The 26,669-nt window shown below is 41.8% G+C and overlaps 1 protein-coding gene across 1 annotated transcript in view; it reads left to right on the top strand.

Moving 5' to 3' along the window:
- TRPC5 (transient receptor potential cation channel subfamily C member 5) overlaps positions 1-26,669 on the top strand; it is a 228,123-nt gene that overhangs the window by 110,195 nt on the left and 91,259 nt on the right. The window lies entirely within an intron of this gene.

Genomic DNA, 26,669 nt, shown 5'->3' with positions numbered 1-26,669 from the left:
AATATCATAATACACTGCAAAGTAGAAATAATACAAGTAAAAACCAAAATTGTAAAATGCTTAGAAAATACTGATAATGAAAACACTCAACATCAAATCTTATGGGACATGACCAAAGCTGGGTACAAAGGGAATTCACAGCTTTAATACTTGCCTAGTTAAACAAAAAGGAAGGAAAATAAGCTAACTGATAACTCACAGACTAGGAATTGGAATTGACAGAGCATAAAGCAAGATACTAGATTAAAAGTCCCTTGAATAAAGGGTCTGAATCAGCATTTAACACGGTGCAGAGAAGGGACCTTATCTCTCTTCTTTAGTGCTGTCTCCCAGCACTGGGAAAGTGCCTGCCATAGCACAGGCCCTCAATAAATATTTATTTTATGAATGAATAGTATGCAACTGTGCTGTGCTAAGCATCTTACAAAACTTAATCCTCCCAGCTACTCTGTTAGGCAGACAGTATTATTATTATTGTCCCCCTTCCACCAGTGAGACAAACTGAGTCACAGGAAGGTTAAGTCAATGGTTCAAGATCACAATAAATGTCAGAGCCAGGCAGCCTAGCTCTTAAACCCACCCTCTTAACCACTAGGCTCTACTGCTTCTCTGGCAGTCTGGGTTAAGCCTTAGAACTTCCACCACTGAAGTTTTGAGACAGGGTAGCTCAGTGGAGGATGGATGACCTCTCTGGAAAGGATAGGCCTACAGAATTTGGAAACATAGCAAAGCAGAGAAGTGTGAGCATGTTCCCTATTCAGTCTGTATCACCACCCCATCAAAACTGATTTGTTCTGAGCCCCATTTCCCTAGAGCCCTGCTAAGTGAGTGATTTAATGTACTAATCTGAACTAAGGCTACATGGCTACTCTGCTCCATGATGATCTTGGCCACCTCTGATATTATGTAGCCTTTGGCTCTATCACTCACTTGACACCAATCACATAATACCATGGACTATTGTTCAGCCTTACTTGTGTGAATGTCTGGTCTCTGTAACTAGATTGTTTCTTAAATGTGAGGCATAATCTAATGCCCATCTGTTTCCATGCATCCCCCATCAGTACCTAACCCACTGCCTAGTATATGATGGGCGATATATAAATACTTGCTGGTGAACATGACGGAGTTAAGTGTATCTCCCAGAAATCACATTGCTAGCTGATTGAACAAGACATACTGGACTTCCATATTCAATCCAATTTAGCTTCATAACAGTTTTAAAAGCAGGGAAAGCACAGAGGAGTTTCCAAAGAGGGGACTAGCAACACCAGCCCTATCTGAGTTTTGAAAGCAGGCCAAGTCTTTATTTGATGTCCCCCATTTCCCCCATCTTTCCCCAGTGCTCTGGCAAACCCTGAGGAAGAAAGGCACTGGGTAAACTCACTCTAAAGCACAATCTAAGGTATGACCTCCCCTGGAGAAAAGTAGTGTTTAACTCACAGGAATGAACCACTAATGGTGGAAAGTCAGGCATATGAAACCTGGGTGAAGCAATTTGGGACAGGCTGTCTTTTATCAAGATCCCTTCAGACACTCTGCCAATATAAACCTCATCTGTCCATAACTCAAATTTCATACCATATATATAAGCCCACAAAGCCATAGGCTCCAACCCCAGGTCTCTTCAGCAGCCTTCTCTTCCCTTGCTCCTCTCTCTCCCAACACCCCCTCCCAACCAGCCACTACTAAATTTAATTTTCTTCCATTGCTCTGACAATTGCAGCGATAAGTCATGTATCAGTAACTATAACAACAGGCTGCCACAGAGCTCTGCCTTTCTAGGAGATAGAAACAAGATTTATTTACCTGGGAGCAGTCAGGGCTGTGAGCAAACACAGGACTCCTGAAGGACCTGGGGTCCAGCTGGGTAGGCTACTCTTGGGAAGGCACTCTTCCCACACACAGAATTCAAACACCTGTCCTTTCTCATGGAGGCCTTCCCCCATCTCACCAAAGGAATGGGCACAGCTGATCTCCATCAGTCTTGGGTGGATAAACTAGTACCCTCTTTACTGAGCAAGGAATTTGGCTTCAGGCTGACAACAAGACCCCCTCTGCTCCACCCTTACACCAGCACATAGTGCTCTTCTCCCTCTTCTAACCTATCAAAACTGCTCTCAGATAAAGACCAAAGGCTGGGCATAAATGGCTGACACTGGCTTCAAGTATCACTCACATGGAGACCTGCATTTTTTATTGAAGTATAGTCAGTTTACAATGTTGTGTCAATTGCTGGTGTACAGCATAATGTTTCAGTCATACACATACATACATATATTCCTTTTCATATTCTTTTTCATTATACACCATTACAAGGTATTGAATATAGTTCCCTGTACTATACAGGAGAAACTTGTTTATCTATTTTATATATAGTAGTTAATATCTGCAAATCTCAAACTCCCAATTTACCCCATCCCACCCCCTTCCCCCACTGGTAACCATAAGTTTGTTTTCTATGTCTGTGAGTCTGTTTCTGTTGTGTAAATAAGTTCATTTGTGACACCTGCATTTTTAATAGGGACCAAATCTTAAAGTAAAAGTGGTGGTGCTCTATCAGCTAGAATTCTATCAGGTAGAATTTCCTGCACAGACAAGTAGAAGACTGTGCATGTATGTGTGTCTGTGTGTATGTTCTTATTCTGTTGTCTTCTTGTGCATGTGTTATTCTGTGGTCTTCTTGCTACTCCAGAAAACTAACCCTCTTGGCAGCATCCACTCCCTAACCACTACGGCCTATTTCCTTAGGCATAGATATTGGCAACCTGAGGGATTTGTGATTCCTTGGGGTAAAAACTCTAAAATAACTCTCAGATTTCAGAATTTTGGGAGTACAGAAAGTTTAATACCAGCCTACTTCTTGTCTATCAAGCCTCCTCCCTTTGGCCCACTGACTCTCGAAATCTTGTTAGCAGGGAGAGCAAATCCAGCTACAATCCGGAGAGGAGTCTTGTGTCTGTCTATGATCAAAACCAGCTCAAAAATCAAGCTTTGTGCATATGGAGAACTTGTCAAACTGCAGACTCCTGAGCCCCACTGCATACCTACAAAATCAGAATCTTGGGTTTGGGGCCTAGAATCAACATTATAATAAGCCCACCCCCCCCCCACACACACACCCATTTCTAGGTAAGAAGTCTATGTGCCTCTCTGTATTAGTTTCCTAAGGTTGCCATAGCAAATTACCACAAACTGGGTGGCTTAAAATAAAAGAAACATACTCTGTCACAGTTCAAGAGGTCAGAGGTCCAAAATGCAGGTGTTGGCAGGCCTGGTTCCTTCCGGAGTCTCTAAGACAGAATCTGTCCCACGCCTCAGCTTATAGTTGCGTCACTCCAGTCCCTGCCTCCATCACTACAAAGACTTCTCCTCTGTGTCTTTCCTCTGCGTGTCTGTGTCCAAATCTCCCTCTCCTCTCTCTTGTAAAGACACCAGTCATTTGATTTGGGGCCCAGCGTAATCCACGACTACCTCATTTTAACTTGATTACATCTACAAAGACCATTTTTCCAAATAAGATCACATTCACAGGTACTGGGTGTTAAGACTTGAACATGTCTTTTGAGAAGACACAATTCAACCCACTACACTCTCTATGAGAAACACTAGTCTAGGCAAGTGGTTTTCAAACATTTTTCAGTAGCAGAGCATTTTATTAAATGAAATCCTGCCCAGACATAAAACAGACCCAAGCAGAGCGGCCCTCGTTTAAGTGCAGGTCAGAGCCCAAAGCCCCACTTGTTCACACACACACACACACACACGCTCCCATAGCTCCTTGGCCCTGAGGAGCAAGCATAACAGGGAAACCACTGGCCTAGAAGACAGAATGACTCTAATTCAGAGTTTGAGGTGCTGGTCTTGGGCAACTCATAAGGTCTTTTGCACATGTCTGGTTATAGAATCCCCTTACAGCTCAATTTCCTCATCTTTAAAATGAAGCTAATAATACCCACCCCTACCCAACATAGGGGCCTGTTATAAGGAAGAAATAAGATAAAGATATGTTTAAGTCTTTTGAAAAAAATTAATACTAGACAGAGGTCAGTGACTATTATTTTCAGTTTCACTCCATCAGTTTGGCTTAGCCTGTCATATTGTGTGGAGAGACCAGCTGGCAAGTGACACTCACCACAAGGGACTGCCAGTACAGTAAGAGGGAGAGGCTGGCGAGCGAGCTGGCCCAGCTCACAGATTACCTCCTTCTGCCTGGCCTTTGTGACTGACAATAGTTTCCCTTCTGCTGCCAGGCAAGCTGCATGACCTCAAAATCATCCCTACTCGTTCACTGGAGTTGAAGGATTTGAGCAACAGGGAGGTAGAACTGCTGGCCTCTGCATCAACAGCCCACCCAAGTAATTTTCTTTCTTGGTCACTTGCGTCAATGCAGGCAGGCGGAAAGAGGCTAAGCCAGCCTTCTCCCCATGGCCCGCCCCTCTGGGCTCTGCCATAATTACTCATTTGTCTGTGGCAGATGGCTCCAAATTAAAATTGGTCTCACAGATGAGCTAGCGAGATTAAGTCTCAACAACACTGATAAGTGTTTGTGTTGAGATTGTAGAAAATCAGCAACAAGGCACTCCATTTACCCCTTCCCCTATCTGACCCCTGGTATCAGGGAGAAACTGCACAAGTTGGAGGGGGACACTGAGGGCCTGGGTAAAGGTGACTGGTGCACAGAGAGGGGGCCTAAATTTAGGGTCTAGGCCCTAAATCTCCAACTCTCAACATGGGAGCAGAAATGAAAGGAGAGAATCGCAAAAGTGACCCTGCTCTTTACAGGCAGCCTGGAGAGGTATATAGAACATAGACTTCGGAGTCTTAGTAGTTTTGGTAGATGTGCTTCCTTGGGCAAGTCAGTCTCTCCAAACCTCAGCTTCTTCATCTGTAAATGTGGACAATTAACAGCCTACTCCACAGAGTTACAGTGAGAATGAAATGAAATAATCCATGTATATTGCTTAGAATAGTGCCTGACGCATGGCAAATACTCAACAGGTGGGAGCTAATACTACTTCCACTCCTACTAGTTGAAGCCATGCTGATATTTCCTGCCAGATAATCTCATCTATTCATTTCTAGGTATGTATTAAGCACCAACTAGCACCTAGTGGCTAAGAGTTCAGATTGTATGACCTCAGGAAAATTGTTCACCCTGATTAAGCATCAGTTTCCTTTTCTGTATAAGGAGGTTAATGATACTACCTACATCATAGGTTGCTGTGAGATTTAAATGAGAATTACTTTTCAATATTTGGCACAATGTGTGTCATATAGCAGTCAATATATGATACTCATATCATTAGAATTAATACAAAATGTTAATTTTTTGTTACCTGAATTGCCAAATGTAACAGTAGATATTTATCTCTATAATAATCTAAGTAATAGCATTAATTCTATGATTCTCATTCCAAAGTCAAAGTTCTAGGCCAAAAACATGAGTTTTGTCAAAGTCAAGAAAATAAATCAGCCACTTCATTGGAAGAAAAAGTCAGAATGAATGCACGGCATCATATTGGCCAAAGTGATGAAGTGAATTCTCTCTTCTCATGTATCTGTGCTGACTTTATGAAGAGCTGGCCCACTTCACTCACAAAGCAGAATTATAGAGTTTAGAGATCATTTGGTCTGAAATGACATGTCCAGGGTCACTCAGCTGAGCCCAAGCTGGCACAAATGCTGCCTGTCTCCCAAGCCACTATTTCTACTACACTGCTCTGCTGCTGAGGAATCATCAGAAGCAGTAACATTTACAACACAGCTGAAAATAAACAAAGCAGGTACACATAGTGTCTATCCAAAACAACTCATTCATGATGGAGTTCCAGCAAATGATTCATTCTCTTTAGTTCTATTCCATTTTCTAAGTATTTTTGAGTACTAATCATATGCCTGATGATAATATTGAAAGATACAGCAAGTGCCCTTGAGAAATGTATAGTCCTGTGGGGAGAGCAGACACACACATGATATCCAACCAGTCTGCCCCTCTCATTGGGCATGGCCTTCTGTGTTCCAAGGGACATAAAAGACTTAGGATAGTGATGTTTGCCTTTCAGAAAGAAAAAACATAATTATTTAAACTTGGTCTCAACTAGACCAAGGGAGCTAGCTGCATGATACTTCACAAGGAAGAGGCTCTGAGATAATCTTAAAAGCAAGTCACTAAATAAAAACACATAAGGTTTTTTAGCCATGACTGACACCCTCCCCCTTTCAGGGTTACCATCAACTCAGGGCTTCCTTCCTGTAGCCTGATGCTCATGGTGGTCTATAGTGCTCACCCACATACATACATACCATTAGGGAGTTTCCTATTCTTCTCTGTCCCTAGGCAGGTGTATCTCATCTGTGTGTAATATCACCCCTTCTTCCTTCACCTCCCATGTACAGTTATCCCGAGGACAGCTATCTTCTGTCTCCTTTTCACCCCAGGCTCCTCATTGTTACTGTTTGGTTTTTTTTTTAACTTACGGCTCTTGTTGCAAACTCAGTTCAAGTGTGAAATAGTGCAAAACTCAATGCTCTCCTTCCATCTCTTCACCCAGCTGTCCTATCCCAGAGCACCAAACACTGTCTTGTATTGATTCCTTTCCATATGTCAACAACAAACATCGGACAGAAATAGAACAGTGCAACAAAATGTATGTTACATTATCCAGAATGTGTGATGTGGACAATATGGGAGGCCACTCTGGATACAAATAGACAAAGAGGTTTCAGGGGAGGAACATTTCAGAAAAGAAACAGGCTTTAAGCTGGAAAGGAAGACAGAAGGGGATGGCACACTTGTCAGAAGGAAGTGAATGAGCAATGATGTGGGTAGTGGGAATGACGGTGGCCAGTTCAGAGTGGGCATGGGAGTGAACAGTTGGTGATGAAATCAATGCCTGGGATTCTTGTTACCCTCATGAGATGAACCTCATGGAGGAAGTCCCCAGATACCTGACTCAGACTCAGGACATTGGGCCAGGTGAGCCCTGAGTCTTATCATAAACAGCAGTTCTTGGGTTCCTGTGTTCATCTGCCCTCCTTGTTTTTTCCTCTGATCCTAGTTGGAGTAAAGGGAAATGAGTCTATGGCCATTGGCTGAGACACTCCTTAGTTGGGACCTTGCTAAACAGTCCCCACTACCCCAGCTGGTTGTTACTGATCCTCTGATTGGCAGCTGGGGCAGAGAGGACTGAACTGGGATGAAAGAAAGAAGCTAGACCCACTGATCACCCAGGGGCCTTTTGGACAGGGCCACCTCTCACCAAATACTATGAGGAGCTGGTCATATTGATCTTTGACTCTCCCTCCTTTTATCTATCTTCTTCGTGTCTTCCAACCCCTCCCCATACTCATAGGTCCAATGTTTGTGTCCCATTTTAATCTCATTGGTTGACAACTGTCTTAGTTTCCATGATATCATGCCTACCTGATTCCTCCTCCCTCTCTGACCACTGCCTCTTTGATTCTTTTTTGAAATCCTTATCTTTTTCTCTCTTCAATATTGGTGCTGCCCAGAGTTCTGTTACTTTTCCTTTTGTAGCCCAGTATCTATCATGAGATCCATAATTGTTTTTCCAAATTTCTGAATATATTTAAAATGTATCCCAAACATTTAAATTCCCTATGTTGAATAGCAAAAATAGCAAACACTAATGTAGCACTTACTATGTGCCAGGCACCATTCTAAGTACATAACATACATTAACTTATTCAATACTCACAATCAGATGATGCAGGATAATACTCTTATCCATTCTTACAAATGGGGACATCAAGGCACAAAGAGGTTAAATGACTTCCCCAAGTTCATATAGCTAGTAAGTGGACGAACTGGGATTCAAACCTAGGCAGTCTGGCAGCAGAGTCTGTGTTCTTAATCCTGTGCCAGCCTCATTTTGCCCTCTAAATCCTCTTCCTCACCCAGTGTACCCTTTCTCAAGTGATGGCACCTTCACCCTTCCAGTTATTCTCCCAGTTGTCTAGATTTAAAACCTTGTAGATGTCTTCATCTTCAATCTCTCCTTCAGCCACCCACACCCAGTTGGTTACCAAGTCCCTTTGAATAACTTAATTGAGGTGAGGAGGCAAACATATAAACAATAAGTCAAAATTGAATGCTGTGGGAGATAAGAACGTGCTGTATATGTGGGAGCATGGGTTCTGATCACATCACTCAAACCACCACAGTTGCTCCTTATTCCCTACAGAATAAAATTCAAAATACAAATGCAGGGTTGATAGTTTAAGAAAAGGCGGCTGGTTAACGGCCCCTCAAATCATGTTGAATTGTCACTGATAAATCCAGCCTTGGGCTTGAAAGGATAGTGAAGCCAACAGACAAGACAGGACAAGGGAAGTGGTTTCTTGTATCAGCAGAAAGTCTCTGGAGTCAGGAGAGCCACCTTAGTGAGGGTCATCCTGGATTCGGGGACCTGCTGATAAATGCACACTTTGTTACTTCTGACAGGATTAAGTGACACTATATACCTCTTAGAAGAAAACATAGGCAAAACATTATCTGACATAAATCTTAGCAATGTTCTCCTAGGGCGGTCTACCTAGGCACTAGAAATAAAAGCAAAAATAAACAAATGGGACCTAATTAAACTAATAAGCTTTTGCACAGCAAAGGAAACTATAAGCAAAACAAAAAGACAACCTAAAGAATGGGATAAAATATCTGCAAATGATTCAACTGACAAGGGCTTAATCTCCAGAATATACAACCAGCTCATACAACTTAATACAACCCAATCCAAAAATGGGCAGAAGACCTAAACAATCAATTCTCCAATGAAGACATACAACTGGTCAATAGGCACATGAAAAAATGCTCAATATCACTAATTATCAGAGAAATGCAAATCAAAATTAAAATGAATACCACCTCACACCAGTCAGAATGGCCACCATTCTAAAGTCCATGAATGATAAATGCTGGAGAGGGTATGGAGAAAAGGGAACCCTCCTACACTGCTGGTGGAAATGCAGTATGGCACAGCCTATGGAAAACAGTATGGAGATTCCTCAAAAAACTAAAAACAGAATTACCATATAATCCAGCAATCCCACTTCTGGGTATGTATCTGGAAGGAACTCTAATTCTAAAAGATACATGCACCCCAATGTTCATAGCAGCACTATTTACAATAGCCAAAACATGGAAGCAGCCTAAATGTTCATCAACAGATGACTGGATAAAGAAGTTGTGGTATATTTATACAATAGAATACTACTCAGCCATAAAAAGAATAATGCCATTTGCAGCAACATGGATGGCCCTAGAGATTGTCATTCTAAGTGAAGTAAGCCAGAAAGAGAAAGAAAAATACCATATGATATCACTCATATGTGGAATCTAGAAAAAAAAGGAAAGAAAAAAAATAGACTCATAATGTCTATAAAGGGCTCAAAGAAGAAAGGAAACCATGAGATGTCCATGACAAAAGCCTTCAGATCTTGAATCTTTTCAGACTACCCTAGAATCTGACCACCTCTCACCACCACTACCACTTCACCCTCGTCAAAGCCGCCATTACCTCTTACCTAGCTGATTTAGTAGCCTGCTAACTGGCCTCCCTGCTTTCCCTCTCAGCCCCACATAATCTAGTATTTCTCCAGCAGCCTGAGTCACCCTTTTAAAACATAAGTCAGACTATGTCACTCTACCCAAAGCCCTCCAAAGCCCTTTCCAATGCCTCCAAGACCCTGTATGACCTGGCCTCCTGCTCTTTCCTCTCATCTCCTACCACTCCCCCCTCACTCAATTGCTCCAGCCACACTCACCTCTTACAGGAGTGATCTAGCCTCAGGGCCTTTGCCTGAAATGTTCCTCATCCAACTAGCTGCATGGCTGGCTCCCATCCTTCCCTTAGATATCTGCCCCAGTGCTAGCTATCGGGCAGATCTTCCTTGATCTCCCTACAGAAAAACAGCACCTCCCCATTGCCCCCCACCTGCTTGCCCTGCTTCAAGATTATTCGTAGCTCTTATCATCACCTGACATATATGTTTGTTGCCTGTGTCACCTCTCTAGAGAAGGGACTTTGCCTATTTTATTCACTTCTGAATTCTCAGAACAGCTTTTGGAACATGGCAGATACCTTATAATTTTTTTATTGAGGCATAATTGACTTATAACAGTGTCTTAGTTTCAGGTGCACAACATGATGATTTGGTATTTGTATATATTGCAAAATGATCACCAGAGTTTGTCTAGTTAACATCCATCACCACCATAGATAGTTACAATTTTTTCTTGTGATGAAAACTTTTAAGACCTATTCTCAACAACAACTTTCTAATATTTGATACAGTATTACTAACTATAATCACCATGCTGTATATTATATCCCCAGGAGTTATTTATTTTATACCTAGAAGTTTGTACCTTTTGACTTCTTTCACTCATTTCCCCTAACCCCCTACCCCATCTCTAGCAACCACCAATCTATCATCTGTATTACGAGTTTGGGTTGGGTATTTTTTTCCAAATTCCACAAATAAGTGATATTGTCCAGTATTTGTCTTTCTCCATCTGACTTATTTCACTTAGCATAATGCCCTCAAGGTCCAGCCATGCTGTCACACATAAATGGTTTTTTGAATAAGTGAAACTCATAGAATGTCAGACCTGGATAGACTGTCTAGTCCACCTCCTCCCCTGGGGTCAGTGAGACTCACAAAGGGGAAGTGACTTTCCACACTCAACGGAGTGTCTTTTATGGCAGAGCCAACTTCTGACTTCCAGCTGTCACTTTCACTACATTAAAATTAAGTTCTGTCTTGAAAGCCACTCACAGTGAATTCTGTGACATCCTGGGGTCACCCATTCTGAACTGTCTTCCTTGCATCTAACCTAAATCTTACATCTTATAGACTAAACAATTTCCTCTACTTCAGCTCTTTGTAAAGAGGAAAGACATACTAAAGATAGATAAACCTTTCAATCAAATATTTGCTATTTTAAGGGACTGATATTTGCTCTAAACAAAAGCCAAGGCATGGTTTCTGATCCAAGGTGACTCAAAAGACTTATATCCACCCCATGAAGCAAGCATCTCTTGCTAGATGGCAGGGATCGAGAGATCCAGGGTAGGAAGGCCACATGAGTGTCTAAGTGACAATATCTTTGACTCCTGATTACTGCAGTATAGGCAGGAGAGCATTAAAATATGTCCTCTAGAAACAAAACACATTTGTATCTAAAAACCAAACCTATTTAGTTTGTAACCAACAGCCCTTGGTTGTTATTATGTGGTCATAATTCATAGCTTTTGCTAGCCAAATAGTCTTCCCCTGAACTACTGAGGGGGAAAACAGTGGTGAGCCCTGGCTTGGTGCTGGTGTCTTTATTTTTCTGCCTTCCCTATTGAGAACCTGATTTTTTTCTTCCAGTTTTAAAGTCTCCATCATTTTAATCAGAGACATGATTTCTAAATTAGCTGATTCCCATTTGTAAACCAGGAAGCTGAACAAGGTGGGCTTGCATATTCTGCCATCAGTGCTAAGCTTTTTTGATTAGAATGGAAAGTGTTCTCTGGATCCTGGAACTTACTTGGGAGAAAATGCCATAGATCTTATTTGAGGGGAGCTCTTCAAGTGAGCTAAGCTCTCTTTAACTGGAGATCGTTCTTTGGTCATTCCCACTACTTTCTCATTTAAACTACCTACAAGGAATTTATTGATTCAACTAAACGTTTCATTTCCATACCCTTTGGTCTTTGAGACTGAAGAACCCAAGCCAGCAGCCAGATAGAGGAGTATGATCTAATAAGAACACTGAGCTAGCACTCTCAATCCTGAGCTGCTTCTTTTGAATCAGACTGATTCAAAATTTGAATCAGACTGATTCAAATATTTCCTCAAAGATCCTTGAGCTCAGCATCCATAAGTTGGTCAGATGAGGGAGGAGCCACCTTATACATAGAGGTAATGAATTATATGATAGGAAAGCATTTTGATTGGACCAGTGGCTTTATTAGAAAGTATCACAGTACCATAAAGGATTTACAAGTTAGCACTGGCATCCTTCTTCTTGCCAAAGGTGGGTACAACATTGATGAAGTGTCAGTTGTATTACATCTGCCACTTGACCCAGCCCATCACCGTCTCTTCCTCCTCTCTCTGCCCCTCCTTTTTCTACTTTTTGGCCACTTTGGGAGTCTGACATCTCACTTTCCCAGCACAGGACAGGGTATGATGGACTTTCTCTCCAAGAATATGGCCAGCTACTTACAGAGTGGTCAAGGCCTCCACCCCACACTGGCCAAGGGTAGCCGCCTCCTCCATAAGCGTGCCTGCCAGGAGCACCACTTGATCTTCCAGGGCGATGCCCTCCACTGAGGCTCCATGAGCCTTCATCTGGACAACTGTCTCCTGGCCAGTCAGCTCCAGGGTGTGTAGCCCATGGACACAGACAAAGTACTGCATGTTGGCTACTGAATCAACTGTCACCACCACTGCTGCTGCCACAAAGATGGAGTCAAGAAATAGGAAGGACTGCATCCTCACAGCCTCCTGTGAGCCTCGTCACCACTTAGCAAAGCATCCTTAATAAAGAATTCCACACTAGAGAGAGAAGCCCATAGGTGCTGAGGAGTGTTTGATGGGGAAGAAAGAAATGTGGCCACCCAATTTCAAAACCACAATCTCAGCAATAGAGAGAAATAGAATGGCGTATCACCACAGGAAATTTTTGAGCAGAGGCAGAGTGGCCATCGGGCAGGAGTGTTGCCAAAGGGGTTAAACATCTATTATAAGTCTGGACTATGTCATCTCCAAGGTCTCTTCCTACCCCAAGATTTTGCAAGGTGTCTGTCAGCTGTGGAGCATGATCTGATGAACAAAGTCTGAGAGTGGAGTTCTCATGTTGACTCCAGTCCTCAACTGTTAATGTAAGCAAATTACTCAACCTCTTCCTAGTTTAACTTCTTACTATTGAAAAGCAAAGGGATAGTACTAAATAATCTCATAGGGATGCTGCAAGGAAATGAACAATGTCTTGAAATTATTCTAAAACTATTTTACAAGCCCACATTAAGTAGGTACTGTGCCTGACACATAATTGGTTTAGCAGAGAGGCAAGAATACAAAGCCCCAGTATATATAAAAACCACAGGGGAGTTCACTAATAACTCCACAGCTAGTGATGCCGTCAATGCATTTCTAGAATAAAACCTCTGGAGTTCTGGTGGATATCTGTTTGGCTGTGGTCCACTTAATCATACACTCATCAGGATTAAATGAAACATGACAATCTAGTCCATTCTTCTGTCACTGCAAGCAATCCAAGTGTAGCCTCTGAAAGAGTTAAACACACACACACACACCGTTAATTTGATGGAACAGAACCTTGGCAAGGTATGAAAGAAGTCCCAAAACAATTCTGTGCAAGTGTCAGTTGCTCCAAATTCTCAAATGTATGTCTGTAGCCTCCGGGGAGTCTCAAGTTTACGAATGAATGGTATTATGAGACCACAGCTGAAGAAGAGTTTGCTGGAAGCTAAGCCTCCTCCTTGCATACCTGATCACCTTTGCTGCTCTTTTCTGACAATAGGCAAACAATCCCCCTGCCTCTATGGGGCCAGCTGGGAACTGTTTCCTCCGCTATCAGAAACTGGGGGTGGAATAATCAAGCATTTGGGAGCCTCAGTCACTACCACTCTTGCAACTTTTCATCATTCTTTGAGATTCTTATCCCCTATTGACTGAAACTAAAGGAGAAAATCAAGCAGTAGTATATTTAATTTGAAACCCTGTCCCTTCTAAGACCTCCTTTCCATCAACACTGGCCTGAATTCCTGAAAAGGTGCTACAGAGTGAAAGACTTCATTGATGCTATAAGGTGTCTGGTTACATCTGTCTTTCAAAGAGAGGTAAATGTTTTGCAAGTCAAAGGTCATCCTTACGTTGAACATGTCTTCACTTTTCCAAGTTTCAGATTTGGGGCACATTTGACTTTAGGGAAATAAGGACAAGACAGCTTATGTTTTCCTAATTCAGCAGTGATCAGCACCTAGCTTACTGTTCTCTAGGGAAGACAGCAGCCCACACTCTCTGCCTGCGAGCAGACTGAAAGAAAGACAGACAAGAGGCAGTAACAGCAGGATTACAAACTCATAGTAGCCCTCCCTTCTCCCATCTCCAACCAGAGGCAATCAAGCTCTTGCTCCTTTCCTTTAAAACTTGGGTCTGTTCTGACAAGAACAAAAGGCATTCCCCACCCCCACCCAGAAGGAACTATTGACAATGCAGCTGCCAGTTCAAAGCAATACAATTAAAAGTAATGTCTGAAAGAGGAAGAAATTATGGTTGGGTGGGGGAGACATCTTTCCCACGTTTTTCCTCTCAAAATGCAATAGAGGGAAACTATATAAGTAAATGTGCTACATTATATGGATATTGGTAAACTTTGCTTGTCAAAGCCTGTGTTTGGAAAAAAAAAACTTGCTTGCAATTGATGATGTCAACATAGTATAGGTTCAATCACAAAATGATTTAAGCTACTTTTAAAATATGACCTGTTTAGTATTATGACCCAGTAATATAATCCTAGCCATTGAATACTGAAAAATTAACTGCGCATTACAGTGTACGCTGTCATGGCCCCTGTTTTTCTGCTAAAGAAGAAAGAGTCCTGCTGAGATGCCTGTGCTAGTTGAACTTGAGCTTCTTGGCATTGTCCAGGCTCAAGTTTCTTTTCTCAAAGGCTTCCCAACTCTAGCCAAGCCCTGCTGCAGAGTGAGGGGCTCCTTGCTGCACAGGTGTTTCTGGGTGAAGCCACTCAGAAATTCCGGGTAAAGAGTTCAAGAAGAAAGAATCTAAATACAAAATTCCCCCAAAGTGCCCCCAGCAGTACCAACCAATAAAACGTTTCCTGCCATAAATGGTCACTGTAGGTTTATCTCATGCTTGCCTAGAATATCCATAACTCATGGAGTTTCCATTCTGATGATAACCAAGGGAACTAACTGCATTACTTCCATGAGATGAATGTGCCTTGACTCCTTTTCAGTGGGGCTGAAGATAGTAGCAAAATAGCACCATGCCATGGAAACGTGATCTCCATAATGACCTGCCCCATTTCCTGCCACTGTAGCCCTTCAGTACCACCACCCCCAGACGAAGACCCTTCATTCCCATGCGGTACAGGCTCTGGGACTAATCCTGTTCCTAGTCATGGGGACTCTTAAAACTAAAGGCCAGCAGATCAGCACTTTAGGATCCAGTCACCCAAGCTGCTGTTCCCCTCTGAATCTTGTAATTTGATAGCTCTGTCTGAGCCCTTGCCTTGTTGCCATGTAACCAAGCCTCTGCTTTACATTCTACTTTAATGGTTCTAAACTGCAGGCAGTTTTGCTCCCCAGGGGGGCTATTTGGCAATGTCTAGAGATATTTTTGGCTGTCACACTTCTGGAGGGGATGCTACTTGCATAAAGGGAGTAGAGGCGAGTAGTAATGCTAAATATCCTACAGTGAATAGCACATTCCCCCACAACAAAAATTATCTGGGCCAAAATGTCAAGAGTGCCAAGGCTGAGATACCCTCGAGTAATTCCAGTAACTGAGTCCCTGTCTTATATCCTGCCCAAGAGCCCCATTCATGTTGCCAGACCTCCACCAATCACCTGCTTCCTAGACCTCTGTGTACATCCACATTCTCCAGGTACCATGTTCCACCCACATACTGAGAAACCTCTCCCTATCCACTACCAGCATGTCTGAACTGCTTCAGATACCAAACAGCCATCATTCCACCTGACCACCTTGAGTCCGTAGTGCATGCTTGTTAACAACCCAAGATCTGGCTCCAAACTGCTTGGATCAAAGTCCTGGCTCCTCCATTTGGTAGCTGTGTAAGCTTAGACAGATTTCTTTACCTTTCTGAGCATCAGTTTTTTATCTACAAAATATAAATAGTGGCAATTCCTACCTCATAAATGAGATAACAAATGTCAAGTGCTTAGCAAATTTCCTATCATGTTTTAAAGTATTAGGTAAATGTTAGCTATTTCCCATTGCTAAGGCATTTCTAGATTGCTTCAGTGGGCCTCTTCTTGTCTATGGTTATCAACCTTCCAGAGCAGCACTCTCCAATAGAACTTTTTGCCATGATGGAATTGTTTTCTATCTACACTGTCCAATAAGGTAGCCATCATACGGCTAGTGAGTAGTAATGTAGGCAGGGTGACTGAGGAATTGAATTTTTAAAGTATTATTCAATTTTAATTAAAATAGATGAATGTGGATAATGGTTATCATAATATACAACACACTGTTAGAGTTTTTCAAAATTAATAGCCCACTAAAAATTAAATAGTGATAAACCATCCTGGGGAGTGGAGGGGCATTCCCACTCCTTCCCTTCCAGACACGGAGAATCACAGTCCCAGGTGGCCACTGTGCTGATGGGAGTGGGTTGCAATCTTCAGGTAGATTGGAATAGAAGACAAGCCTAAGACTGGCATGACTAATTCTAGCTAGCTCTGTCTCTCCCTGCTCCAGTCAGCCCACTGCCAAGCAAGCCTCATACCCTAGAGCAAGGGTTCCCAACTAGGGCAACTGTGCCCCCAGAGGACACCTGGCAATGTCCGGGGACATTTTTGGTTGTGAAACCTGGGGGAAGGGAGAGCTGATACCAGCATCCAGTGGATAGAGACCTGGGATGCTGCTAAACATCCTACAATGCACGAGACAGCCCCCACAACAAAGAATTATCTGATCCCCAAAATGTTGAGAAACTCTGCCCAGGAGGGATTCTTAAACAATCTCAGACAAGGAAGCATCTATTCTGCTCTTAAAAGCCTCCAAATACAGATAGTATCTAACCTCCCTGAAGAAATCAGTGAAATGGTTACACTACCCCCAGTTTACTCCCTTCAGGTTACCTGGAAGGAAATTGTTCCTTTCCATATGAGGGACAGAGTTTTAAAAAACAACAATTCTTCAATCTTGAAAACTGCAAAGAAGAGAAATCTCTAAGATGATGGAGGCTATGCAGAAGGAAAACTGGGTCTAGCTCACCAATTGCTAGGATATCAGAAGAGAGCCTTTGAACCTACCAAAGTTTCGAGATGAATGATAGATTACGATTTCCACAGAGTGTAATAAAATGGCTGACCTCATTACCCCAAAAAGTGATATGGTGTAAAGAATAAAGGTTTTCTCAAAACAGATTGAATTTAGTTATGTTTACAGCTTCTAAAACCATAAGAAATTATTTAGAAGGGCCAGGAATATTAGGGGCCATGCTTCTGTGAAATTGATAGCATGGAAGGAATTCATGCTCTCCCCCAAAACCTCCTCTTGTGCCTCAGAGACAGAAATCTGGGCTGTAAGGCCCGTGGGCCTGAGACAGTCATTGGACTAGAGCTTATATTTTAGGTCTCCTGAATTTCTCCATGCTGCAGTTTAGGTACATTTTCTCATGTACTGACTTCAGGGAAAAAGCTGAAAATCTACTATGTTCATTATAGAAAGGAAAACTGGATAATTCAGATCATAAACTAATTTTTCTTCTCCTAACTTAGAGCTTGGGGAAAGTATAAATAGTCTACATAATGGTCCTCTACTTTTCACTGTGCTTTGTCTAACTAGACACCAAATGCCTCCATGTAGCAGCAATCAGCTGGGCCAGATATACAAAATTCAATCCTGCAGATAGATGCTTCACCTCTATCTGGAGATTTGGGAAATGGAAGATAGCTGATGACTTATAATGTTTCCTTTGCTGAAAAGATCAAGGATAGTCATGTAAAGAAAAATTAACTTCCGGGGTAGCCTAGAGGTACAGTTCAGTGGTAGAAAGATCCTGGGTTCTATCCCTAGTACCTCCATCAAAAAAAAAAAAAAAAGCTTAATTATTTTTTAAAAAGTCAGACAGAGAAAGACAAATATCATATGATATCATTTATATGTGAAATCTAAACAAAGATACAAATTTTATTTACAAACCAGAAACAGATCCACAGACACAGAAAAAAAACTATGATTACCAAAGGGGAAAGGGGAGGATAGATAAATTAGGGGTTGGGGATGAACAGATACAAACTACTATATATAAAGCAGATAAACAACAAGGACCTACTATATAGCAGAGGGAACTATATTCAATTTCTTGTAATAAGCTATATTGGAAAAGAATCTAAACATACATATGTATATATATGTATGTATATGTATAATTGAAGCACTTTGCTGTACACCTGAAACATTGTAAATCGACTATACTTCAATAAAAAATAAAATTCAAGTTAAAAAAATGTTTTAAAGAGAAAAAAGAAAAATTAACTTCCTCCCTCCTCAGGGACCATGCCCACATTTTAAATAGCTGTTGAGCAGTAGTAGTCTACTGCTGGAAGCCAGTGTCAGCTGCCTAGCTTGCCTCAAGGTGTGTATCCCTGAGAGAAGCAGGCAGGTGGGGCTGAAGAATGGCTTCATGAATGTGACACAGTCTCCTCTCTCAAGCCTTGTCCTCCAATCATATAACCCTTCTGTCGGATGCCTGCATATGAACTGAGCAACTTTAAAACGTCATTTGGCATGTGTATGGAGCATGAAATGAAAATCTTGATTGGCAAAGGGAGGACGCTTGACATTATTTAACATGAATTCTGCTTCTTGATTTCTGCTCTGGTTTTCTTTATAGCTTTTTAAAAGGCCTCTTACCTACCACTAGCTGACTTCAGGTCATTTTCTTTATTCAGGCTTATCCCACACAGCTTTTGAGAATAATGGTCAGAATTATGCTTTTATAACTTTTCTTTACACTCGGAGAACAAACTGAGCTTAATTTTTATCACTCAAGCTCTTCTAGGCCTAAACTGGGGCTCCTGGTAATACCTACCAATTTTTAATTTTATGGCAATGAACATACTTTTCAATTGTATGGCTATGAACTACTTAAAATAAAACAGAGGTTCTCAGCTCCTCTTTTTGTTCAATCTGGTTTTATTCTGCTGGCAAATGTGCACCTATCAAGATCAATACACACTGTAAAAATTACAAAATAATAAACATTTATTTGTATTGAATCCTATGATAAAGTAGGTGTCAATCTGGTTACCCGGGCCCTCACATGCTCCTATGCCCTGGTTGGATCACCAAGGTTTCTGCATCTGGGTTCTCAGCCCTTTCCAGAAATCTTTATCAAATTCCCACTAGTCATGTGACAAGCAATGACAAGGAAAACTCTAAATCAGTTTGGCAGCGTCCTCTCTCCAGTAAAGCAATCTATAAGAGAAATTTAATTTAAAAATCACATGATGACCTATAAAAAATGAACAAGAACAATGGCTTTCCTAAAGAGCTGCATGTTTTAAGCTCCACCAGAGGGCTACCTGCAAAGCTAATTACACTCACTGGCACATTGGGGTCCACCTCCGTGAAGTCCTAGAGACACGAGACCTGGAGACCTTCACTTCTGACATTTTTCCCATCTCCATAATAACCCATATCTTCTGGTTTACTTGTTTTTCAATTCATTGCCTAATTTTTACAATTTCTTGGGAAATGCCATAACTGTACAAAGAATGCCTTGACAGAGGACTGGCTCCCTAAAAGCCACCCATAATGTATCCCCTTTCCTACCTTGGTTTCTCTTACCTCTTCCTTTGTTCCTAATACCCATCCAAACACTCACCTTACTTTTGGAGTCGATGGCCCTGCCATTCATTATAACCGATATTTTGCAAAGGAAAATGTATGGAATGGTTCACTTAATTCTTTGTGACAATCTAGATTTGAGAAAAATGCCTTTCTAGGTTTCCTACTATTAGAACTCTGAAATTATAAACTCTCACAACCTATGGAGTTAGCCATGTATTATCTTTTCATAGACTTAGCTCCTGTCTTTTGAAAAATTAAGAGTGCCCATCTAATGAGAAATCAAGAATGGTTTTGTGGACTCCCAAATCTTGAGCAATACTATATAATATTTATCTGGGTTTAAGACAGAACATTAGTTGATGAGGTTAATTAATATCTAATAAAACCTGCAATCTGATATATCTGAATATTCAATGTTGGGGTTGTAGGTTTGTTGATGTAATAAATCAAATGGTTGGTCTTTTGCTGGTTGAGGGTGAAGTAGTATAGTGGCTAACAGTATAGGTTTTGGTGCCAAACTGCCTGGGCTTAAGTTCTGGCCACTCTACTTCCTAGCAAAGTGACCTTAGACCAGGCATTTAGCTTCCCTATGGCTGAGCTTCCTAGGGTATAACATGGGGAGAATTATCATGTCTATAGGGTAGAGCCATGGTGATGACTAAATAAGATACTCCAGCATGGAGCCTAGCATAGGGAAAGTGCTCAGTAACCAGTAGCCATTAGTATTATATTTATCTCAGCTAATTTTGGCCATTACTACATACCTTATTTATTTTTACATATAATTATTGACCTTTTTAAACATCAGGTGGGTTCTGTGACATTGCCCCAAATAACTTTTGTCCATTTTAGTCTTCCCATCTAAATTATATACACTTTGGTCTTGAAATCAGCTGAGATGATCCAGCAAATTCTAATTATGATGGTTCTGTTTTTGCCAGAGTCTAGGAAACAAATTATTTCCCATCTGACACCAGTGGCTGCTCCAAAGTCGCTCACAACCTTGTAGGTATGGCAGAGTGGGCAGCTGGTAATGTGACGTGATTAGATGCTAGTGTTCTTCATTTCTGAGTAATACAGAGAAATGATATTTCATTTCCAACAATCCCTTGGACTGCTGAAAAAGATTGAACATTGATTTTTATCTGGCAGGTTAGGATGGGGAGGAGGAGACCCAGCAGGTGGAAAAGAGGTATTGCAATTTCACTAAACCCTGGCACAAGATGGGAGATTCATTTCCAACATGATGCTATCAGGCCAGCTGTGTGAGGAAGTGCCAATAGGAGAGGTTCAGCCTATGACCAGACGGCATTGTGGGTATGAAAGTGGTGGCTCCTGATAAAGGTCTGCCCATTAATTACAAATGGGGGGTTTAATTTCAGAAGCCTGTGATAAACTCCAGCAAGGGCGCCTGCCTAAAGCTGGTAACAATAAGATTCAGAAAAATTCCAATTAGCAGATTGGGTCCAGTGATGAGGTTAATGGAAATGAATGTATCATTTAGGCCTCTTGAGAACAATAACCTTGAAAAAGCTCTAGCCAGTCTTGGGAGTGGGGAAAGTGGAGTATCATCTGTTCCTCTGTTGTGTCCTCTGGCAATGGAATTTAGCTGAACATACGAAGAAGCTGACTTTAGCTCACTCTGTTCACTGTACTGCGAGTGACTCTGTCCTGTGCTCATTAATCCAATAGGATCCTAGAATATAATGCTAGCTTTTCAACAGGGAGACCTAGGGCAGATCCAGGAGCAAACTCATAAAGGCCTGAATGCAAAGCCCCAGGGAGAAGCAGGCGATGTTAACTTCTTTAGTGGCCCTGCCCTAAGACCACATCATTGCAAATGTAAAAATTCAATCAAGTCAGTTCATGCATCAGGTTTCTTTAAAGTACAGTTGTAGATAATATGAACCAAATCTAATTTCTTGTTGTGTTGGTTTCCTTCCCTGATCTCTCCCAACACTGCACCCTTTTTTGCCTTTTAAAAAATATGATTTTTAATGGGAAGCTCAAGATCATTCAGTATAATTTTGGAGTTCAAAGCGAAGGTAAAACTTGATAAGAAAAGAATAAAATTCAATTTTTCACCTGACCTCAATCTGAACACAAAATGGCTGTTAAAGGATAATTTAAAAATAAAAAAAGTTAAATCACGATTCTCATACAAATTTAAAGTTAACACAAGTGGACATATGTCTAAGATTTTATTTAACTCATTAATTAGTGTGGAAACCAGGAGGCCAGAAGTCTGTAAACTATGACCTGCAAGCCAAATCGAGCTTGTCACTTGCTTTTGTGAATAAATTTTATGGAGGACATCCACACCCATTCATTTACATATTGCCTTCGGCTGCTTTCTTGCTACAGTGGCAGAGTTGTAAGGTCCACAAAGCCTAACTTATTTACCATCTGGCTTTTTACTGAAAAAGTTTGCTAAGCCCTGATATAGGCCATAGGGAATACTGAAAGAAATTTACAAATAAATGCAAAGAAATTTGCATATAGATGCACAAATCAATTTCAATTTGGCAGGCAAGAAACAGTTTCATTACACTTTGCAGAGTTGTAAAATAACTCAAAGATAATCAAAGGCATGGATAATGCAGAAAATATACTAGACCTGGGCTATTAGGCTAATTATATGAACAGAAACTCAAGACTAGGGATCTAGGAAGAAATCTTGTTTTACAAACTAGGGCACAGGTAGGAACGAAGCTGGTATTCAGAAACTATCCAAAAAGAGAAAGAACCCTAATGCAGAGCCTCAGTGATTGGAATTCAGAATGGAGGAGGCTGAGATTGGTCACTGGAGTGCTTCCTACCTCAAGCCTCGGTTGCTCTGGAAACTGGACAGGGCTGAGTTCTTGAGGTTTGATCAATGGGCCCAGCTGTGGGAGCACCAGGGTGGGCAGAGGCTGACCCCATACACTTTCCTGGCTTCAACCATTATTATAGGCTGAAGACTCTCACATCTACATTTACAGCCCTGACCTTTTCCCTTCAACATTCATGCTAGAGTTATAACAATTCCCTGCTACTGTCCCAATAGGTACTCCAAACTCAACATGTCCAAAATTGAACTGTAATTAAACCTCTTATATTCTAGCTCAGTTGGTGACCCCACCATTCTGTGATACAGAAACCTGACATCCTTGATTTTTCTCCCTCCAGTACTAGCTTATACATCCAATGAATGTCTTAAATCTGTTCTTTTCTATCTCTAGAATCATTGTCTAGTTTAAGATCTTGTCATCTTTTCACCTGGACTATTCATATCTTCTTACTAGTCTTACCCCTCTGAAACTTATCCAATGGTGTGCTGGAGTGGGCTTTCACCAGCTGGTAAGAACTGGTTGTGTGCTTTTCTTCCCAACTCTGTGTTCCCTGATATCATATTGGTAGCTTGAAATTGGCCACAGTAGGAGTATTTACACCGCAGAAATTGGCAAACACTACAAATCCAGATTTTTTTTTAAATGGAAAGCTGCTTGTTAAACATTTATCAGCACATTTACCACTGCCAATTCCCCACAGTATGGCCAAACTGATCTTTGTAAAACACTTATTCAACCATGCCACTCTCCTGATTAAAACTTCAGTGGCTCCCTATGACCAATAGATCACGTTAAGTTATTTCTCATGGCATCTGAGGACTTTCAACATCTCACCCCCGTCTAAATGTCCAGCTTCCTCTCCCCTCCCTCTTTAGTCTCACAACTTACATGCTAGCTTAAAAGTCACAAACTGGTTCACTCAAGCCTAAATTGCCTCATATACACATTTTGTTTGGCCTGCACTCTATCTTTAACTTGTCTGAGCCAACATTTAAGACTTTAAGAAATTCTATCCCCAAATCCAGATTTCTGACTTCTCTTGAAAAATTACAACACTGCGTCCTCATTCATGCTTATAACAGTTTTATAACAAGGAACTGAGCAGCAGATGCCCTCTTTGAGAGGGTATGTGCTCAGCTGTTCACCAGTTCATACCATTCACTCATCCAAATTATGCATATGCATCCCCACTTCACTTTTATTTCTGTTACCTGTTGTCCGTTTGGCCCCTTTGTTGACATAAAGTTCTGATTATTAACAGAAACCTCTGACCCTTCTTACAGAATCTCTCTCTCTTTAGTGTGGCTGTCCTGATGAGAGTCCATGGTCCCCGCACAGTCTAGGAAAGGAAGAGCAGCAGGATGAGAAGAAGCAGCAGAGGGGGAAGAGGAGTAGAAATCTATAGTTTTTGGATCAGAGTCTCCATCTTGAAGCAACAGAATTGTGGAAATGACAAGCTGGGACTGTCCTAAGTTTTGGTGACCTCGGGGTATTCCCTCTAGAGCCTGTCTGCTAACTTTCCTTAGAGACTTAGAATGTCTGCTTTCTCAGCCAGACCTGGAAAAGAAAGACCCAAGGACATTAGCTCACATTGACTCCAATTGTGGGAGCTAGGTTTGTAAACAAGAGTCAGTTTCTCAATTTGAGAATAAGAAACAATTCCTTTTTGCTGAGTGCCTGCTGTGTGTCTAGCACTGTGCTAGATGCTATGGGGAAAACAAGAGCAGACTAAGACAGCTTTGCCTTCAAAGAGCTCACAACCTTATTGGGGAAGAAAGAAATACATCTGTGAAGTAGTTAGAGAATAACATAAGGCTGCATCAGAAGAGGGAGATCTTGGATGTAAACTAGTGCCCACAACATCTGGGCAGGCAGTAAGGGATGGGGTCGAGTTAAGAGGAGGAGCTATGGAAGAAGCCAGGGCTTACAATGGACCTTCACTGCTAGAGAAATAGAGACTATTCCACATGGAGGGGGGGTGTCCCATGAAGATATACATACAGAGAGCAATGAACCAGGTGGGTGTGGCAACCTGTGAATGAGAAAGCTGACTGGAGGACCACAGGCAGCCTGGGTGGGAGAACATGGTTGGCCACTTCAGACCAGTTTCTTTTGAGAAGATTTCCTCTCTGGTGTCATGTACCCAGAAAGATAAATGGAGACTCAGAGGCTCTTTGTTGAGCATCAAGTCAAAGACAACAGAACCAAATGGCTCCAGAAAGCATCTCATATTCTAGGCATAGACAGCAACCTTTCAGCCCCATGACACAAGTGGGGCTCAACAACAGCCACAAGTAGCACTGTGCACTTTGGACAGGCCTGTCAGCATTGACATAGAGGGAAAGAAAGAAAAAAGAGTAAGAAAAGTAGAAAGAAAGAGCAAGGAACTTGGAAGAGAGAATGGACAGGAAGAGCGTCATGGCAGGGTGCAGGCAGGCACCTCCAGTCTAACCCAGGGAATCCTGTGCTGCAGGCCATCTTCCCTCCACCCTCTCCTACCTCCCGCCTCTAGGTCATGACAGAGGTTAAGAGATGCTCCCAGCAGATTCCCAGATCTGAGCTCCTTTCTTCCTAGGCAGACATCACTCACTTGCCATCTCTCCCAACTGCAGGCTTTCTGCCAGTTGTTGTGTTTATGTTCATTACCAGGCCCACTCAGACCTACTTCTTCCCTAGCCTGGAGGCTTATGTTAATTTCTGAGATTATTCTTTCCTGTGTCCAATTTACTTTATGAGCCAGTAGCTCACTTCCTGCTGTCTTGTTTGTAGCTGCTCCCTCTAAATGTTTAACAGTGTTTACTTGCTGCTCCAGCCAAGCAGTTGATGACCAATGTGCAGCCAACTCTCAACTACTCAGAGGCTGATGCAGTCATCCCATGAAGGAAATAGATTTCTTTCAAACTTCTCCACCCCTTTCCCCTCCACCTTTCTGCCATTCCCTGTTTTCTGGCCACTTCCCTGTTTGGGAATCCTTCATCCAAGGTGGGAAGGAGGAAAGATAATGAAAACTGTAACTCATCCTTCTGTCAGTTCGCCAGCAACTGTGGGCTTCCAAAATAATTTTTAAGAATAAAAAGACACTATCGATTAGAACAATATTTGTCTATTCTGTGAGAATCTCCATTATTCATGCTCTGGTCTCCTCAGTTAAAATGAGTATTTGGAACTGTTTCTTTTAAATGTATTAAGATCAATATTTCACAGTCTCCTGGAATCCTATCGATGTTTTGAATCCCCAGTTCCACATCTCCATGAAGATTCGTCTGACTATTCCAGTCCTCCTCATTCTCTAGCTCCAGATTCTATCACACTGAGACTCTCATGTTGGGTCTAGTGTGCTGCCTTGGTTTTCCTATTAGACTAAGAACAGACTGGGTCCCAAAAGACACATTTCAAAATTGAAAGTTTTTTTAATTCACTGATCAGGTTCTGCACATTTCCCCAGAATTATATGCTCCTGAATACACAAAGAACCCCACACCTTTCACCTATAGCTGCCATTTACACCAAGCATCACATCATGGACATACCAATTTTATCAAAGGTCTTTTTTTCTACTGGCAACTTCTCCCCCAAGCCTAGAGGTCCTCATTTACAGAGTAATTTTTCCTGACAATAACAGATTCTCTCTACCTTGCTGGGATCTATAGGAAGTTGGAGGAACACTGTCTAGCCTTGGTTTTTGGTCCCCTGAAGTTCAACCTACATACAAAGTCAGGGTACAATTTGGGAGTGTCTTCTCCTCAACTCCCAGGGCTTGATTTAGTGGCATGGTCTTTGAGATTACTGGTTGCCTTTAGCCTTTCAAACAAATATTCCTGCAGTCTCAACTGCTCATTCAGAACCGAACACATACTACTATGTACTCCTACTTACCAATTTTATGTAAGTCTGATCTACCCAGCCAAACTCCAGAGAGTCAGGAAAAAAATGTCCTTCACTTCTCTGTACCACACCCATTGTGCCTCAGACAGAACCGGGCATGCTGGGTTGTGCACTGTAAGGCCAAGCTCTGGAGCCATACTGCCTGTGTTTGAATCTTGGCTCTGTGCCTAAAAGCTGAGTAACCTTAGGTACGTTCTTTAACCTCTGTGAGCCTCAGCCTCCTCATGTGGAGAGAATATTTACCTGACACAGTTGTTGTGGTGATTAAATGAGTAAATCCATGTAAAGTGCTGTATGTCTGACCTACAGCAAGCATTTCCCAACTAGCTATTATGAGAAGGAGGA

The sequence above is a fragment of the Camelus ferus genome, chromosome X (assembly GCF_009834535.1).
Source record: "Camelus ferus isolate YT-003-E chromosome X, BCGSAC_Cfer_1.0, whole genome shotgun sequence".
Lineage (NCBI taxonomy): Eukaryota > Metazoa > Chordata > Mammalia > Artiodactyla > Camelidae > Camelus > Camelus ferus.
Note: the sequence above shows the minus strand (reverse complement) of the source record. Positions and strands in the feature narration are given on the sequence as shown.